Source organism: Anomaloglossus baeobatrachus, chromosome 3 (assembly GCF_048569485.1).
Source record: "Anomaloglossus baeobatrachus isolate aAnoBae1 chromosome 3, aAnoBae1.hap1, whole genome shotgun sequence".
Lineage (NCBI taxonomy): Eukaryota > Metazoa > Chordata > Amphibia > Anura > Aromobatidae > Anomaloglossus > Anomaloglossus baeobatrachus.
In genome coordinates, this window is record NC_134355.1 from 308,372,825 (window position 1) to 308,391,788 (window position 18,964).

An 18,964-nucleotide genomic window follows, 5' to 3' on the forward strand; every position below is an offset into this window, starting at 1 on the left:
AGCAATGTGCAACAGCTCTAGAGGGTAAAATTGTTTACTCCACCCATTGACACTTAGGTTATGTCCACAATGATCCTATTGTATGTGCTTGTATAACAACAGAAGAAGGTAAAGTCTTCCTTGCACAAACAACTGATACGTCAGGAAATGCACACACAGCAGAATACTTACAAGAAGTGGCAGTAAAAGCTATAACGACATGTGAACAAAAATTCAAATGTCTAGTACACAGTTTGGTCACTGACAATGCTGCAAACGTATCCAAGATGAGAAGAGATTTAGAAGAGCAGGGAGGGAATACAAAGCTGCTAATAACATATGGTTGCAGTGCTAATTTGCTGCACCTCTTAACCAAAGACTTAAGTGTTCCAGAAATAAAGGCTAATGTTGTTGAAATTGCTAAATACTTCCGTAATAATCATTTTGCTGCAGCAGCTCTGAAAATGATGGGTGGAACCAAGCTAACGCTCCCACAAGATGTTAGATGGAACTCTGTGGTGGACTGTTTTGAGCAGTATATCAAAAACTGGCCTATTCTGATGACACTTTGTGAAGAAAATCGAGATAAAATAGATGGCACTGTCACGGCCAAAATCCTCAACATTGGGCTTAAGAGAAATGTTGAACATATGCTGAGCTTCCTGAAACCCATCTCTCAAGCTTTAAACAAAATACAGAAAAATAGCTGTTTTATTGCGGATGCTGTTGACATTTGGAAGGAACTGAGTGAACACTTAAAAACAGAACTACACATGGACAGAATTAAATTACAAGCAGTAAACAAACGAATGGGACAAGCACTGACTCCAGCTCATTTTTTGGCAAATATTGTCAATATTCAATATCAGGGTCAAAACCTAAGTGCTGAGGAAGAGGAGTTAGCTATGACATGGGTATCCAGCAATCATCCATCTTTAATGCCAACTATAATAAACTTCAGAGCTAAGGGGGAACCATTCAAGAAATATATGTTTGCTGAAGATATTTTAAGGAAGGTCACACCAGTAAACTGGTGGAAGTCACTTAAGCGCTTGGATTTAGAGACTGTTCAAGTAATGATTTCACTTTTAACAGCAGTAGCTTCTTCTGCAGGCTTTGAAAGAATATTCTTCCTTTGGACTCATTCATTCTAAATTGAGAAATCGGTTGGGACCCAATAAAGCAGGAAAGCTTGTTTTTTCTTTTCCAGATTATGAATAGGAACAAAGAAGATGATGAAGATGACGACAAGTGAGCTACAGAGGACAGCAGGGACAGTAGTATTTAAGTTTTTCATGTGTCGGCTGGGCTGACAGTCTAAGTTTCTTAAAATATATATATATATATTTTGTTTAGCCAAATTGGTTAACAAACATGGATGTTTGTTTAGGCAAATAACTTATCCTGTAATGTTATTGTTTCAGTTGAATAAATCTATTTAAATTGTTAAGGTCAGGATTATTTTTCTCCTTCCTAAGTACAACAGAACAGTGGTGTCCAAATATGAATGATTAACCCATTAAACTGGGGAGAAAAAAGTAATATAAAAAGTGATTCTAAAAATCTTCATCTACTTGCATGTTAAAGTAGCAAGAACTAGTTTAGGTAGAAACTTTGATTTAAATCACTGATTAAAATCAAGCCTTACTGACTAGTGATTTAAATCAGTTAGATTTAAATCAAATCCACCCTGGAAGTCTCACACAGTATCTGTATAGAAGAGCCTGTTGCAGGTGGGGACAGCCTGAAAGGCAACAGCCAGTGTGAGATCAAAGGAATACGAGAACCTAAAGAGTATAATCACACACACCTAAAGCTGGACATACATGTGAGATAACGATTGTTGGCATTGTCATCTGGCAGAATCTCTCCCAACTAACACACGTACTCAGCTCTGTTGCATGTTCGTGTGCTTTGGTGAGAGAATATGCGGCTGCTAGATTCCTGACAGTAGCTTATCTTCCATGTAAACAAAAGCATCGGCCATCGAAATTCCAATAGCTGAATCCTTCTCTTCCCAGTATAAACGTCAAGGAAAATTGGGAAGCGGCCTCCATGTGAAGCAAAAGGCTAGCTGAAGGCACAGAAATTGGGAGGTTTGGGCAACTGTCCTATTGTGTGTTTGGGGTGATCTTAAGGAGTTTTCCAGGCTTATCACAAAAGTGTGCAGTCACTTTGTGACACAATGCATGCTGTGAAGATTCTCCAGTGGTGAGATCTGGTAACATTCTGACTAGATTATGCATGGGGCCAGGCCTCACCACTGGAGATGTGACCACAAGTATGTGTTGTGACTAGATTATGCATGTGGCCAGGCCTCACCACTGGAGATATGGCTACAAGTATGCGACTAGTGTGCATGGGGCCAGGCCTCACCACTGGAGATGTGACCACAAGTATGTGACTAGATTATGCATGGGGCCAGGCCTCACCACTGGAGATGTGACCACAAGTATGTGACTAGATTATGCATGGGGCCAGGCCTCACCACTGGAGATAAGACCACAAGTACGTGTCGTGACTAGATTATGCATGTCGCATACTTGTGGCCACATCGCTCAGTCGTGGGGTGTGCTTGCACCCGGCGCTCACTGTGTTCTGAGTGGTGACTGAAGTTGCTCTTCTATGACTGAAAGCAGACAGCCTCCAGAAAGAAAACGTTATTTGGACACTATACCCATACGTTTAGTGAGATGGTTTAATATTGTAATGCTATTAGCCTGTAGATTAACCCCATGGCTACAGGGTAGTTAGTAACATGATGGGTTTCCTTTAATCTATTGTCTACCACACTGTTCTCAAGATGCTGTGAACCTACAACTTCAAGGTTTTTGGCAATGCGGACATTTCTGAGATTTGTAGTTTTGCAAAACCTAGAGAGCTAATAGGTTGTACAGCTCATCTATAGTGTAAAGTCTGTCAAAAAGCACCCAGGTTGCTCAATTCCCCTTTTACTCTGGCATATTTCTATAACTTGTACATATTAAAATGCTCCTGTCATCGTATACGCCTTACCTGATGCTTGTAAGAATGTTTAGTCAGTGGGGATCCTTCTTTCATGCTGAAATTCTGAATAATCCAAAGCATTTCACAATTAGTTTGTCCCTGTTTGTCAGCCTGGTTTGCAATGTGATGTTTTGTGAATTTAAATGATTCCCTTTTTACTAGTAGCTTATTTTTAATGGTTTCCTCTAATAATAGCGACAAAAGGGAACTACAGGGTCCATGGTAGCGCCTTTCTATGTGGCTAAATAGGAACTGAACAAAGAGTGCTAAATAAGTAACCCCCCTACAGATGTCCCGCTGATCAGTATAAAGCAAGTTTCCCTAATTCTGTCACATGGCTCGTTTCCATTTTTTTTTTATTTTTATTGCTGCAGTTAGGCAGCCCACAGCTTCCGCTGGACACAATTATAATTAGCAAATCTGTCCCTTTTTTTTTTTTTTTTTTTATATATTCAATCTGTGCAGAATGTTTTCTAATAAGGCATATATGGGTGCACAGGGTCATGCATGCATATAGTACTCATAAAAGCAATTTTTCATGTAAGGGAAAAATCAGTTAAGTGCTGTGGTTCCCTAGTTAGAATTTTACACCTGGGATAGTCGGGTAACAATATTTGTGGCTGTTTGTCACCCAGCTTTTCCGAAAAGTAAGCTTAACAGGTTGTCTAATACTTCACATTGATGGCTTAGGCTGCTTTCACACATCAGTTTTTTGCCATCAGGCACAATCCGGCAAAAACATGAAAAAACGGATCCGGCGTCTGCTGCCGCCGGATCCGTTTTTTCCCCCATACACTTTCATTAGCGCCGGATTGTGCTGGATGGCCTTGCTTTTCATCCGTTTTTTTTCCTTGTCCGGCAGCCGGATGAAATGTTGAAGTGAACATTTTTGTGTCCGGCAAAAAAACAGATCGCGCCGGATCCAGTGCCGTAAGGTGTGTTTTATAATGGAAGCCTATGGACGCTGGCTCCAGCGTAATGCGGCAAAAACTGATTTGACCACCGGATCAGTTTTTTTTAACTGAGCATGCTCAGTATCAAACCGGATCTGTCAAACTGAAGGAACTGATTGAAAAAACTGATGCAACAGATCCGTTTTTTTTCGACGGATCCGTTGCATCAGTTTTTTCGCTGGATCGTGCCTGATGCCAAAAAACTGGTGTGTGAAAGCAGCCTAAGGCTACTTTCACACATCCGGCTTGAGCCCTGCGGCTCAATCCGGCTGTGCAAGCTATGCAACGGATGCGGTGAAAACACCGCATCCTTTGCATAAGTTTTTCCCATGCGGCCCGCCCGGTTTTTGCCGCTTGCGGCATGCTACTGAGCATGCGCAGTGGCAAAAACCGCATGCGGCGGCCGAATGCGGTATTTGCCGCATCGCGCCGCATCCGGCCGCCATAGGCATGCATTGAGAGATGCACCGCATCGGACGAATGCGGCGCGATGCGGTTTTTTTGCCGCACGAAAAAACGTGCTAGGCAACGTTCCATCCGGCCGCCGCATCGGCTAAATCTGCCGCATGCGGCAAAAACCGGATGGAACGCAAGGCCATGCGGCACAATGCGGCACTAATTAAAGTTATGCAGGAAAATCGCAACCGGCAGCAAAAAAAACCGGTTGCGATTTTCCTGCAAAGTGCCGGATTGTGCCGCAGAAGAAAAACCGGAGGTGTGAAAGTTCTCTTATAGTGATCTTTGCTTCCAGATGGTCATTTGAGAGAGGGAGCTCCCTTGTTAACTATTGGCACTCCACAATCATGTAGTCCAATTGGTTGCCAAGTAATGGTCTCAGGATCAGCCCTGATTTTGGAAGGGTTTATCTGACCTTTTGTCAATGTGAGAGTGGCATATCGAATACCCTGTAATGCAGAAGTACTACAGAATATGAGGCCACTGATCAGGCTAGTGAAAGCTTTAAAGGGAACCTGTCCCCAGATTTGTACCCTATAATCTGCGGCCACCACTAGTAAGCCCTTATATGCAGCATTCTAGATTCAGGGCTGTGGAGTCGGTAAGGCTACTTTCACACATCCGGTTTGAGCACTGCGGCTCAATCCGGCTGTGAAACCTATGCAACGGATGCGGCGAAAATACCGCATCCTTTGCATAAGTTTTTACATGCGGCCCGTCCGTTGTTTTCCGGTTGCGGCACGCTACTGAGCATGCGCAGTGGAAGAAACCGCATCGGCTAAATCTGCCGCATGCGGCAAAAACCGGACGGAACGCAAGCCCATGTGGCACAATGCGGCGCCAATGCAAGTCAATGCTGGAAAAACTAAATCGGCAGCAAAAAAAACTTTCGTTTTTTTTCAGCAGAGCACCGGATTGTGCCGCACTGCTACAGCCAGATGTGTGAAAGTAGCCTAAGCCAAACCTTCGACTCGGACTCCTCAATTTCCCTTGCACCGACTCCACGACTCCGACTCCCACATATATTGCTTATAGTTAAGTGAAAAATGTATTGCAGTACAATGTGAAAATCAGACATTTAATCATTTTTATGATAAAATAATCAAGATCTTTAAATAGAACATAAAATATATTTATTGGAATACAACTTTAGAACACAAACTTGTATGCTTGTATAATATAAAATTACATATTGTATTACAATTTACAATTTATTAGTTTTGTGTTCTAAAGTTGTATTCCAATAAATATTTTTTATGTTCTATCTAAATATCTTGATTATTGTCACCTTTCAGGTGGTGGTTTTTTAAAAAGCTGATCTGCATTTGCAGCTGAAAAACATATCCTCAAAACGCAGCAAAAACGCTGTGTGAATGTAGCCTTAGATCAGGAACAGAACAGACATTTATAGGACATTTCATAAGTTTCCCAAATTCCCATGAAAAAATGTCGGTGCATTTTATACTGACTCCGACTCCACCAAAATGAGCTCCGACTCCGACTCCACAGCCCTGTCTAGAATACTGTATATATTATAAAGTGTCCAGGTCGATCCATATAAGCAAAAAACTTACCTGCTGGCTGGTCCGGTCCGATGGCTTCACTGATCTGTAGGTCGCTTCTCTCTTCTTACGATCGCTTTTGTTTTGCTTCGTCTAAATGACGCGCCCTATGTCATCCACACAGTGTCCTCCATTGCACTCCTGCACACACTGACTTCTCTTTGCCCTGCTGAGGGTAGATCAGAGTATTGAAGTGCACATGCGTGTGTAGTCTGTGACCTTTCCCTGTGCATTACTTTGCTCATAAGAAGATGGGAGGCGCTGGACCGATAACCGCCTGACCTTCACGCAGGTGAGTATATTAAAACTGTTTTTTATGTTGTATAGATTGTACAGATAATGTAAGCGAGAATTCATTGGATTCAGAGTCTCTTTGCCTCAATCATGCTGCTTTCAGATGAGGTATTAAAAATTTGCTGACAGTTTCCCTTTAAGGGCTTATTCGCATGTAACTGCAGAATATTCTGCAGCGATTTGACAGGTCAAATCGCTGCAGAAACACTGCATAATGAATGCAGTTTTTTTGTTAAAAGCCGATTTCATGCGCTCTGGCTGCTGCCCCCCATAGAGTGGGAGCTGCATCCAGAACGCACAAATAATTGACATGCAGCTTTTTATGAACGCACAGATTTGAGACAGTTTTAGCTCCCAAATTGCTGCGCTCATAAAAGCAACGTGCGCACGTATCATGCACAATCTACATAGATTGTGCTCAGGACGCATGTATTTAGGCTGCAGTGCTATACGCAGCGTAGATGCATGTGAGTACGCAACGTGCGCATGAGCCTTAAGGCTGGAGTCACATTAGCGTATGGCCTCCGATGTGAGAGCATCAGATGTGATATGCTAATGATCCCGATTCCTGCTCTGCTGTGAACATGAGCAGAGTGTCTTGCAATCAGATCACAGCTGCGGAGGAGGGGAAGAGTAATCAAATGGAGCTCTCGGCTCAAGATCTCATCTGCACATGCACCACCTCCAGCCCAGCAGCGCACTTAAAGAAAATGGTGCCTGGAGGTGATGCGTGCGCAGATGAGATCTCAGCTAGTCATTGAGCCGACAGCTCAATCTGCGCTTGCGCCGACTCCAGGTGCCATTATTTGAATATGCACCACCAACCTAAGGATGGCCCCTGCCTCACCGCCCCTACAGCACAGCAGCCCCCAGCACTTAAGGATGGTCACTGCTTCACCTCACTGCCCGCAGCCCCCAGCACAGCAGTTTCTGGATATTGCTTGCCTCAAGCCACTCGCAGCAAGCATCTGGGACACCTGCCGTGCCATCGCCTTGCTCAACCACCGCCCCACCATCGCCTTGCTCAACCACCGCCCCTGCCTCAATGACCTTGCTCCTCCACTGCTGCTGCCCCCATACGGGAAGACACCACTGTATTATAAAACGGACCGATTTTTTTTTTTTTTTTTTCTCAAAATTTGGGGTGCATCTTATAATCTGGTGCAGTTTATAAACTGAAAAATATATTTGTGTACCAAGGTTCAGGGACTGTCTGAAGTAAAACTGAAATAAGGCGTTTTATGGGTCTGGATATTCAGAAATTCATGAAGAACAACATGTTGGGAAAAAAAAATGTAAGTTTTGTGAAAAGAGCCTGGTACGTTGCAAAGAAATATTTAGGTAACCACAAAGATAAACAATTTAAGTCCATCATGGAGAACGTACTGGGCTGTCTGAGGAATTTGAAGTTACAATTTTAAGTTTCCATGTGGACAACCTAACTGGGAAACCTTGGTGCTGTTAGCGAAGAGCAAGGAGAAAGATGTCATCAGGATATCCTGGAGATGGCACGAGGATGGCAAGGTGGATGGAACGTGAACATGATGGGGACTACTGCTGGATGCTTCACAGAGAGGAGCCGCAGCCTTCTAGAAGAGAAAAGGTATCGGGAAGCTTTCTAGAGAAAAGGACTAGAATTGATGTTCAATAATGTTGCAGAATGTGTAATTTATGTAGACATAATGTGTCCATTTTTGGCTACAATAAAGACTTAAATCTTGCTTTTAATAATGTCACACGTGGTTTATGCAAAATCCATACATACATGATAAAAATAGATGTGTTTTTTGAAATTGTGGAATAAGTAAACATAATAAATCATTTGGATTTGTAAAAATGTTCATAAACCCAAACTTTGCTTACCTGTGCTAATAGCGGAGGTAGAAACTGCGCTAAGCGTTACATCACAAGATCTAACATTTGACTGAAACCCGATCTGCTGCCTCCCAATCTGAAAGGGTTACTATGGTTACCAAGGTTACGCTGCCACAGCACAAGTTTGTAATGGATTTGCAGTATCCGCTCATGTAAGTCAGGATGTACGTTCTGGACACTTTCCTTGCAATCTCATCCCCAGCTTTCCACATAAGACTAATGTGTTTTGAAAGCAGTTCCCAAATGTAATGCGTCTGGATCAAGTATTGTCTGCTGCTATGAGCATCAATGAGATCAATATGGCGTACAGAAGACAATCCAGGACTATTGACTACGGAAGGGCTAAACTTTGCAAGTCCTGTACAAGTTGAGAGCATTCACAGGTATTCAGAATATAGGAAACGCTACTCACTTTTTATATCGCACTCAACAGTGACACTTGCTACTTGCGTAGACCCACAATGAGAGAGACTGGGGAAACAGTTGCTGGATACAAGCATGCACTTTTTTTTTTTCTTTTCTGGGGTTGGGGGGAGGGAATCTTCTTCAAAAAATAAAAATATCCCTTATTTTTGTGCATACTGTTTCATGGTCTATTTGTATGTATTCTAATCATGCATTCATATGTTACTTAACCCCTTAAGGACGAAGCCAGTTTTGTACTTAATGCCCAGGCCATTTTTTGCAATTTTGACCAGTGTCACTTTATAAGGTTATAACTCTGGAAGGCTTCAATTGATCCCGGTGATTCTGAGATTGTTTTTTCGTGACATATTGGGCTTCATGTTAGAGGTAAATTTAGGATGATATTTTTTTTATTTTATTTGTGAAAAAATCTGAAATTTGACAAAAATTAAAAATTTTGCAAGTTTCAAATTTTTAATTTTTATGCCCATAAACCGGAGAGTTATGTCACACAAAATAGTTAATAAATAACATTTCCCACTTGTCTACTTTAGATCAGCGCAATTTTTGAAACAAAATTTTTTGGGGTTAGGAAGTTAGAAGGGTTCAAAGTTCATCAGCAATTTCCCATTTTTTCAACAAAATTTACAAAACCATTTTTTTAGGGACCACATCACATTTGATGTGACTTTGAGAGGCCTAGGTGACAGAAAATACCCAAAAGTGACACCATTCTAAAACCTGCACCCCTCAAGGTACTCAAAACCACATTCAAGAAGCTTATTAACCCTTCAGGTGCTTCACAGGAACTAAAGTAATGTGGAATGAAAAAAAAATAAAAATTATCATTTTACCTAAAAATGTTACTTTAGCACTAATTTTCTTACTTTTTCAAGAGGTAACACCAAAAATTGGACCTCACACTGTTACCCACTTTCTTATGAGCGTGCCAATACCCCACATGTGGTCAGAAACCTTTGTTTGGGTAAATGGGAGAGCTCGGAATGAAAGGAGCAATATTTGAATTTTGGAAAGCAAAGTTGGCTGAAACAGATTGCGGGCACCATGTTGCTTTTACAGATCCCCTAAGGTACCTAAACAGCAGGAATCCCCCTCAAGTGACCCCATTTTGGAAACTAGACCCCTTAAGGCTTCTATCGAGGGGTATACTGAGCATTTTGGACCCACAGGTACTTCACAGATTTTGATAACGTTACTTTGTCATATTGAAAATTGTAATTTTTTTCTCAAAAATGTTGCTTTAGCATCAATTCTCACTTTTTCAAGAGGTAATTCCAAAAATTTGACCCAAATGTTTGTTACCCACTTTTTTGAGCGCGGTGATACCTCACATGTGGTCTGAAACCTTTGTTTGGAGAAATGGGAGGGCTTGGAACGGAAGGAGCAATATTTGAATTTTGGAAAGGAAATTTGGCTGAGAGATTGCGGGCACCATGTCGCATTTGGAGGACCCCTAAGGTACCTAAACAGCAGAAACCCCCACAAGTGACTCCATTTTGGAAAATAGGCCCCTCAAGGAATTTATCTAGATGTTTGGTGAGTACCCTGAACCCCCAGGTGCTTCACAGAAGTTTATAACGTTGAGCTATGAAAATAAAAAAATAAAATTTTACCACAAAATTGTTACTTCAACCAGGTAGCATTTTTTTCACAAGGGTAACAGGAAAAAAATCACCATGAAATGTATTCTGCAATTTCTTCTGAGTTTGGTGATATCTTATATGTGGTGGAAATCAACTGTTTGGGCACACGGCAGGTCTTGGAAGGGAAGGAGTGCAATTTGACTGAACATTTGGCTGGAATAATTGGTGGACGCTATGTCACATTTGGAAAGCCCCTAAAGTGCCTAAACAGTGGAGGCCCCCCACAAGTGACCCCATTCTGGAATCAAGAAACCTCAAGGCTTTTATCTAGGTGTATATTGAGCATTTTGAATCCACGAATACTTCACAGAATTTGATAAGCTTAGGTTGCCATATTGAAAATTTTCATTTTTTTCACAAAAATGTTTCTTTAGCATCACATTTCTCACTTTTTCAAGAGGCAACAACAAAACGTGGACCCCACAGGTTATCCAATTTCTTGTGAGCGCAGGGATACCCCATATGTGGCCAAAAACCTGTTTGGATATATGGGAGGGCTTGGAATGGAAGGAGCACCATTTGAATTTTGGAAAAGTTGAAATAAATTGCGCGCACCATGTCACATTAGCAGGGCCTCTTGGTTACCTATACATTAGAAACCCCCCACAAGTGACTCCATTTTGGAAACTGGACCCCTCAAGGATTTTATTCAGGAGTATAGTAAGCATTTTGAATCCACAGGTACTTCACAAAAATGTTGCTGTAGCAACAAATTTCTCTCTTTTAGGCTATGTGGCCATGAGCCAGCGACACGGCGTCCAGTACACAGTGTCAGCCTTCCTACAGAGATGTGAGTGTTTTCCACGGGAGAACGCAGCTGCCCATGCCCACGATTTGGGTTCAGGCTGCTGTGGACTTTAGTTCTATGCTACCTGCAGAGCACACTCATCTCCGCAGCATAAATTGACATGCTGAGGCTCTGGAAGCTGCGCCACAGGTCGGTTTATGCTGCGGAGAAAAGAAGCACAGTGGGCACGGGATTTCTAAAAATCCTTCCACTGTGCTACTACTGCACAACGCAGCGTTATGGACGCAGGGAAAACACTCTGCGCCCAAAACGCTGCAAACCCTGATTGTGGGCACATAGCCTAAAATGCTACAAACATATATAACGTCCCACCCCTCTGCATATTCTAAGCTGGCGCCCTTTAGTGCCTTTCATGTGGCACTAAAGGGTGCCTAGCCTTGTATTTAGCCCAAAAAGAAGAAAAAATAATTAAAATGACGTGGGGTCCCCCCTATTTTTGATAGCCAGCTAGGGTAAAGCAGACAGCTGTAGCCTGCAAACCACAGCTGACAGCTTCACCTTGGCTGGTGATCAATTTGGAGGGCTCCCCAAGCTGTTTTTTTTTTTTTTTTTAATTATTTATAAATAATTAAAAAACAAAAAAAACAAACGTAGGGTCCCCCCAAATTAGATCACCAGTCAAGGTGAAGCTGACAGCTGGGGTCTGGTATTCTCAAGGTGGGAAGAGCCATGGTTATTGGACTCTTCCCAGCCTAAAAATAGCAGGCCGCAGCCGCCCCAGAAGTGGTGCATCCATCAGATGCGCCAATCCTGGCGATTCGCCCCAACTCATCCCGCGCCCTGGTGCGTTGGCTAACGGGGTAATAAATGGGGTTGATACCAGGTGTGTAATGTCACCTGGCATCAAGCCCAGCAATTAGTTATGTCACAGCGTCTATTTGATACCAGACATAACTAATTGACAGTAATAATAAAAAAAAATTGACAACAAAAAAAAAATTTATTTGAAAAAACACTCCCCAAAATATTCCCTCTTTGGCCAATTTATTGAAAAGAAAAAAAAAAAAATCAAGTCCCTGCTGTAATCCATTGTGAAAGTCCCGCGGCGATTCTGGACCTTCTAGAATATGGGGGGCACGTTCAGGGAACGTATCCCCCATTTTCTAGGAGTGCTGACCATCCATTTGAGGAGAGTGGGTGTAAAGAATTTGCACCCACCCTCCCCGGGTCACAGCTACAGACTGTGCAAGCAGCAGCAGCCAGCGTCTGAATCAGACACAGGAAGCTGTCAGCCGCGCTCTGCACGTGTGACCAGCGTCTGCTGAGAAGGAGCCGGAGGAGGGGGCCGCGGGGGATCAGAGCTAACAGGTACGGGGGACACCGGGGAACACCTGGGTGGGGATAGGGGGTGACTTGGCAGCGCCTGGGGAGCAGGTTTCTGTCGTATGTGTCATAGCACATGCGACAGAAATCATAGGAAAGGGGGAAATGCGGCTGGCGCGCTGCTGTGCGCGCCGGTATGTGCAGCGCCATGTTAGATTTTCGGGAAGAAGGGGGTGGTGGGGGGACACTTTAGCGACACCGGGGGACCAGAGAGGACCGGCGGATGACATTTATCTCCCATCTGACATGTTTGTTTATGCCAGATGGGAGATAAATGATTTTTTACCGGCGCGGTCATTTACTGTAACCTGATGATCGGTATACGGTGTATACCGGTCATCAGGTGAGCGGGGACCGGAAAAACCGGCCAGAATCATGATCTCCAGGGTCTCAGCTACCCCCGGCAGCTGAGACCACGGAAATTTTCTGACTCTGGGGGGCGCTAGACCCTTTTTCCGACCGCCGTTAAAAAGCGGCGGATCGGAAGAAGTACCCTAATTTGTCGCCGTTAAAAGGCGTATCGGCGGTCGTTAAGGGGTTTAATAGAAATTTAAAAGGGGTTGTCTAACCTTGGCTCACTGGGTGCGCCCCTGAAGATTCACAGTTTAAGGCTATGTGCGCACATGTGTGTATTGCATGCAGTTACGCTGTGTTCTGCACCGCAGTGTAACTGCATGCGTCCTGCGTCCCCAGCACAATCTATGAAGATTGTGCATGAGATGTGCGCACGTGGCGTATTAGAACGCAGCGATTCGACTGCTGCCCGAAGCGTGCGTTCTAAGAAGTGACATGTCACTTCTTTCGTGCGCTTTGCATGCTGTCTATAGGGAGAGGCTGCATGCAGAGTGCACGAATTCTGCAGGCACTAGGCGCTTCAGAACGGAGCTTTTCAGCTGCGCTCTGAAGTGGACCTTTTGTGTGCGGTGCAGAGCGCACATGTGCGCACATAGCGTAAGTGAGCAGTATGGTCATGTCAGGGGTCTGTAATGTGCACTCTTCTTTCCTGAAATCAGAGGCAGCTTTTACCTCTGCAGCACTGAATGAACCCAGGGGCACTGAAACCGGCAAGCACCGCTATACAGCTGGCTGAATGCTGCAAGCTAACACTCTACAAGCACGCTCCATGTCCAGGAGACCTACCACTGATTATCAACTACAGAGGTAGCAGTCATCTGTAAAATAAAAAAAAAAATACTTGTGTTCTCAAGAATGGATAGGATATTTTTTTTTTTTTTAAGTAACGTGAATTGGAAAGTTGCTTTTTGTTTTCTAAAGCAGTTTGCAATTTTACCCATTTAAGAAGTTGAGGCGCCCCCAGCCAAAGTGCATTGTTAACATGACTGAGCGCCGATGGGTTACTGTATCACCACTCATGTACTGACCTGTTTACATAGGCCTACAAACAATAACTGGGGTAGAATGATCACCAATAAAATCATTCTGTCTCCATAGAGTATAATGTTATAGGTAGCATATCCCCTGTTACGTAGGATGGTGTGTCAGTGACAGCTTTTGGCCATCTAAGCAAACCGATCATCCGATTGAGTATTGCTTGTTCGTTGGGATATCCCAAGCATGTTTACACCAGTAGATAATTGGGAACAAGTGCTTTTATTAACTCTTGTTTAATTATCAATTCTAAGTGCAGCATTTGGCTTGCTTAGCATCTGGGACACCATCTAATGTATATTTGACGGTCGTGGATTATAGCTTGTTTAGACAAGTCAATAATCTGCAACTATACGTACGTAGGAATGATCGTTCCTGACAATTGGACCCGCCAAAGGAGCTGTCAATCACTCCACTAAAAAGCAAAATGCTTACTTTATTGTGTGCCATTGTTTTGTTTTTAAAGGAAATCTGTCAGCACAGAATCACTGTTCAAACAAAGTACAGCCGCTTGGTGCATCATGGTGTGGTAAATTTACATACACCTTCCCACCTACTAACTTTCCATCTCTGCCTTTTTCTGGCTTTATAAAGTCAGCTGTCAATTAGAGGGGGGTGGAGATAGCAGGAAAACAAGTAGTTGGGAAGGTGTACTTCAATGTTTGGCCCTGCATAGGATACATAGAGTGCCTGTACTTTACGCAGAATAACTATTCAAACAAGCTTCCTTTTTAAATGGGATATGTCAGTAGGATGAACCCTCCTCAGCTGTCTATATGGGCCTGTGGGTCGTAGGCAATTGAATGAAATGATTCTTTGGAACAAGACAGCTGATCACAGATATCGGCGAAATCTATCGGCCCAACACCGATTTTCCCCCTGAGCGTTTGCCTTCAAAGCATATTTTAATTGAAAAGAGGCATTACCTGTGAGACATGTAATAACTGATAGGAGTTGTTCTCCTGATCTACACATCTCACACTTTATTTAAAATCAGATTTTGAAGCATTTGTGGAGCACTGTGTCCTGCCCATAGATCTGAACAGCTCAATTTACATATTAAAGCATGGAATAAGGGGTGCTTCACACACAGCGAGATCACTACCGAAATCGCTGCTACGTCACAGTTTTTGTGACGCAGCAGTGACCTCATTAGCGATCTCGCTGTGTGTGACACTGAGCAACGATCTGGCCCCTGCTGTGAGATCGCTGCTCGGTACACACAGCCCTGGTTCGTTTTTTTTATTGTTGCTCTCCCGCTGTGACGCACAGATCTCTGTATTTGACAGCGAGAGAGCGACGAAATGAAGCGAGCAGGGAACAGGAGCCAGCGTCTGACAGCTGCGGTAAGCTGTAACCACGGTAAACATCGGGTAACCAAGGTGGTTACCCGATATTTACTTTCGTTACCAGCCTCCGCCGCTCTCACGCTGCCAGTGCTGCCGGCTCCTGCTCTCTGCACATGTAGCTGCAGTACACATCGGGTTAATTAACCCGATGTGTACTGTAGCTAGGAGAGCAGGGAGCCAGCGCTAAGTGTGCGCGGCTTCCTGTTGCCTGCACATGTAGCTGCAGTACACATCAGGTAATTAACCCGATGTGTACTGTATCTAGGAGTGCAGGGAGCCAGCGCTAAGCAGTGTGCACTGCTCTCTGCACATGTAGCTGCAGTAAACATCGGGTTAATTAACCCGATGTGTACTGTAGCTAGGAGAGCAGGAAGCCACCGCTAAGCAGTGTGCGCGGCTCCCTGCTCTCTGCACATGTAGCGACGTTATGATCGCTGCTGCGTCGCTGTGTTTGACAGCTAAGCAGCGATCATAACAGCGACTTACAAGGTCGCTGCTACGTCACAGAAAATGGTGACGTAACAGCGACGTCGTTGTCGCTGTCGCTATGTGTGAACCCAGCCTAAGACATTGGGTCACAGATGTCAAGGTTTCACTTAATCTCTTATGACTACATGCTAATATAAACGTTTTAGGATGGTTCATCCTACTGACAGATTCCCTCTAAGCAGACTTAATTATTTCATATGGCAGCACATCACCCTGTGTAAACATACAGTGCACTGCTGACACAGACCATATACTATGTGCTCTGGATTTCCTTGTATATTCTGCTTTTATTATGCTGTGTAAACCTGCTCTTATTCTCCCTGTGACGCACATGTGCATCTGTGGCAAATTGCATGTTCTCCTGTATGGGGCTTTTATTAGGAAGAATTGTCAGGAAACTGCTCCAGTATTGAAAGTGAATTGCCTGCCCTACTCCAGTCCCATGAAATAATTTTGGTTCTTTTGCAAATGGAAATTTTACGACTAGTTTAGGGTTATCTAATATGTTATCCCTGAATACAGAGCTGCGAATGGAATAAGATTGGAGGAGGGCCAACCATAATCATACCATATATTATAAAATCAATTGGACAGACGTCATTTGGGACAGATGTTCTTTATCTTCTGACCTTTTAGGGTTTGCAGTCACAAACCTGTTTTAAGTTCAAAGCACAAGTTATCAGGCGTTATGGTCGATAAGTAATTTACAGCCATCACAAGTCTTGTTTTGCTGTTGATTAGCATATCAAATCCTTTATAAAAGATAAACCAGTTTAGACACTACCTAAAGGGGTCAATGTGATTGTTTGGGTTCAGAATTAATATTGGCCATATTTATCACCCTGAATGCACTAGAATTCTTGTGGAATTTGCCCCCAAATCCTGTCTTTCATAACTTGCACCATCACATGCCTTAGCCACTTGTAGCACCTTGCCTGACAAGAGGGTATACCCTTGCCAAAAGGGCATGGTTTGTCTGAAGGGTGACATAACATATAAATCCACGTATAACATCAAAATTCTCTGCCGTGTGTACACCTGCTTTTACCATTTTACAATTTAGCTATTTTTATTATACGCTTCATAAAGTTGTTCTAATGTGGATCAAAAGGGGTGGTTCACCCCTTTTCATTACTTGCCACATCGATATGTTGAGAAACAAGGTTTCTGTCAAATACCTTGTGTTGCCAATAGTGCCTGTGAGCTGCGCTATTGTGGTCCACTCACCCCCTTCATGTGACCCTCAGGTTCCGTGACCTCTGATGTCCGGTGAAGTCTTCCTGAGTATCTGGGCTGTGGGCGGCGTTTTCATTGCTAGTCAGCCCAGCATCTTGTGCGCTCTCTCCACTGCAGGAGCGACGCTGGGCTGTGATGAGCGGTGAAACGCTGCCCAGTGACTCACAGAGACTGGGGTCAGCTGTGGTGGTGTCATGTCAACAGGAAGTTGACGTGACATCCGAGGTAATTGAGCCCGGGGGTCACGCGAAGGAAGTGAGTGGACCACAATAGCGCAACACAAGGTATTTGATAGAAGCTTTGTTTCTCGACATATCGATGTGGCTAGTAATGAAAAGGGGTGAAACACCTCTTTAAGGCTTTATGCACAAAATCACACATCCACTACTATTTTACATCCGTACAAAAGGGATATTTTTGTTCTCGTGTTATCCACAATGCTTCTGTAATGCATCAATATTTTTTTTTTTTCTCATCCCTTCTTGAACCAAGTAGACTGTCACAATTTTTATATATCCGTTATCTCCTAGCAATGTATCAGTGAAAAATGGATGAAATTCTGAATATCAGATGTCTCGCTAGTTTCATCCGTTTTATATGGGTCCCCATAGAATTGAGTCTGATCCACAAAATGAATGAGAACAGGACGTGCTCAGGGTCTCGTGGACCAGAGACATGTTGGATCAGTTTTTAATACTGATGACTGTATGGATTTTTGAAACTGGGTCAGTGTGCTGTCCGTGGAAATAAAGGACCGCACGTGGATGTATCAATGTACCCTTAACCCTGGAATTGTATGGGGCTGGGAATGGGAAACTCCTAGGTTAGTCAGGCTTTATTCACGATTTATACAGTTAGGTCCAGAAATATTTGGACAGTGACACAATTTTCGCGAGTTGGGCTCTGCATGCCACCACATTGGATTTGAAATGAAACCTCTACAACAGAATTCAAGTGCAGATTGTAACGTTTAATTTGAAGGTTTGAACAAAAATATCTGATAGAAATTGTAGGAATTGTACACATTTCTTTACAAACACTCCATTTTAGGAGGTCAAAAGTAATTTGACAAATAAACCAAACCCAAACAAAATATTTTTATTTTCAATATTTTGTTGCGAATCCTTTGGAGGTAATCACTGCCTTAAGTCTGGAACCCATGGACATCACCAAACGCTGGGTTTCCTCCTTCTTAATGCTTTGCCAGGCCTTTACAGCCGCAACCTTCAGGTCTTGCTTGTTTGTGGGTCTTTCCGTCTTAAGTCTGGATTTGGGCAAGTGAAATACATGCTCAATTGGGTTAAGATCTGGTGATTGACTTGGCCATTGCAGAATGTTGCACTTTTTTGCACTCATGAACTCCTGGGTAGCTTTGGCTGTATGCTTGGGGTCATTGTCCATCTGTACTATGAAGCGCCGTCCGATCAACTTTGCGGCATTTGGCTGAATCTGGGCTGAAAGTATATCCCAGTACACTTCAGAATTCATCCGGCTACTCTTGTCTGCTGTTATGTCATCAATAAACACAAGTGACCCAGTGCCATTGAAAGCCATGCATGCCCATGCCATCACGTTGCCTCCACCATGTTTTACAGAGGATGTGGTGTGCCTTGGATCATGTGCCGTTCCCTTTCTTCTCCAAACTTTTTTCTTCCCATCATTCTGCTACAGGTTGATCTTTGCCTCATCTGTCCATAGAATACTTTTCCAGAACTGAGCTGGCTTCATGAGGTGTTTTTCAGCAAATTTAACTCTGGCCTGTCTATTTTTGTAATTGATGAATGGTTTGCATCTAGATGTGAACCCTTTGTATTTACTTTCATGGAGTCTTCTCTTTACTGTTGACTTAGAGACAGATACACCTACTTCACTGAGAGTGTTCTGGACTTCAGTTGATGTTGTGAACAGGTTCTTCTTCACCAAAGAAAGTATGCGGCGATCATCCACCACTGTTGTCATCCGTGGACGCCCAGGCCTTTTTGAGTTCCCAAGCTCACCAGTCAATTCCTTTTTTCTCAGAATGTACCCGACTGTTGATTTTGCTACTCCAAGCATGTCTATCTCTCTGATGGATTTTTTCTTTTTTTTCAGCCTCAGGATGTTCTGCTTCACCTCAATTGAGAGTTCCTTAGACCGCATGTTGTCTGGTCACAGCAACAGCTTCCAAATGCAAAAC

At 43.3% G+C, this 18,964-nt stretch overlaps 1 protein-coding gene across 1 annotated transcript in view; it reads left to right on the forward strand.

Moving 5' to 3' along the window:
* Window positions 1-18,964, forward strand: part of MAN1A1 (mannosidase alpha class 1A member 1) — a 306,505-nt gene that overhangs the window by 56,773 nt on the left and 230,768 nt on the right. The gene's annotated exons all lie outside the window — the stretch shown is intronic.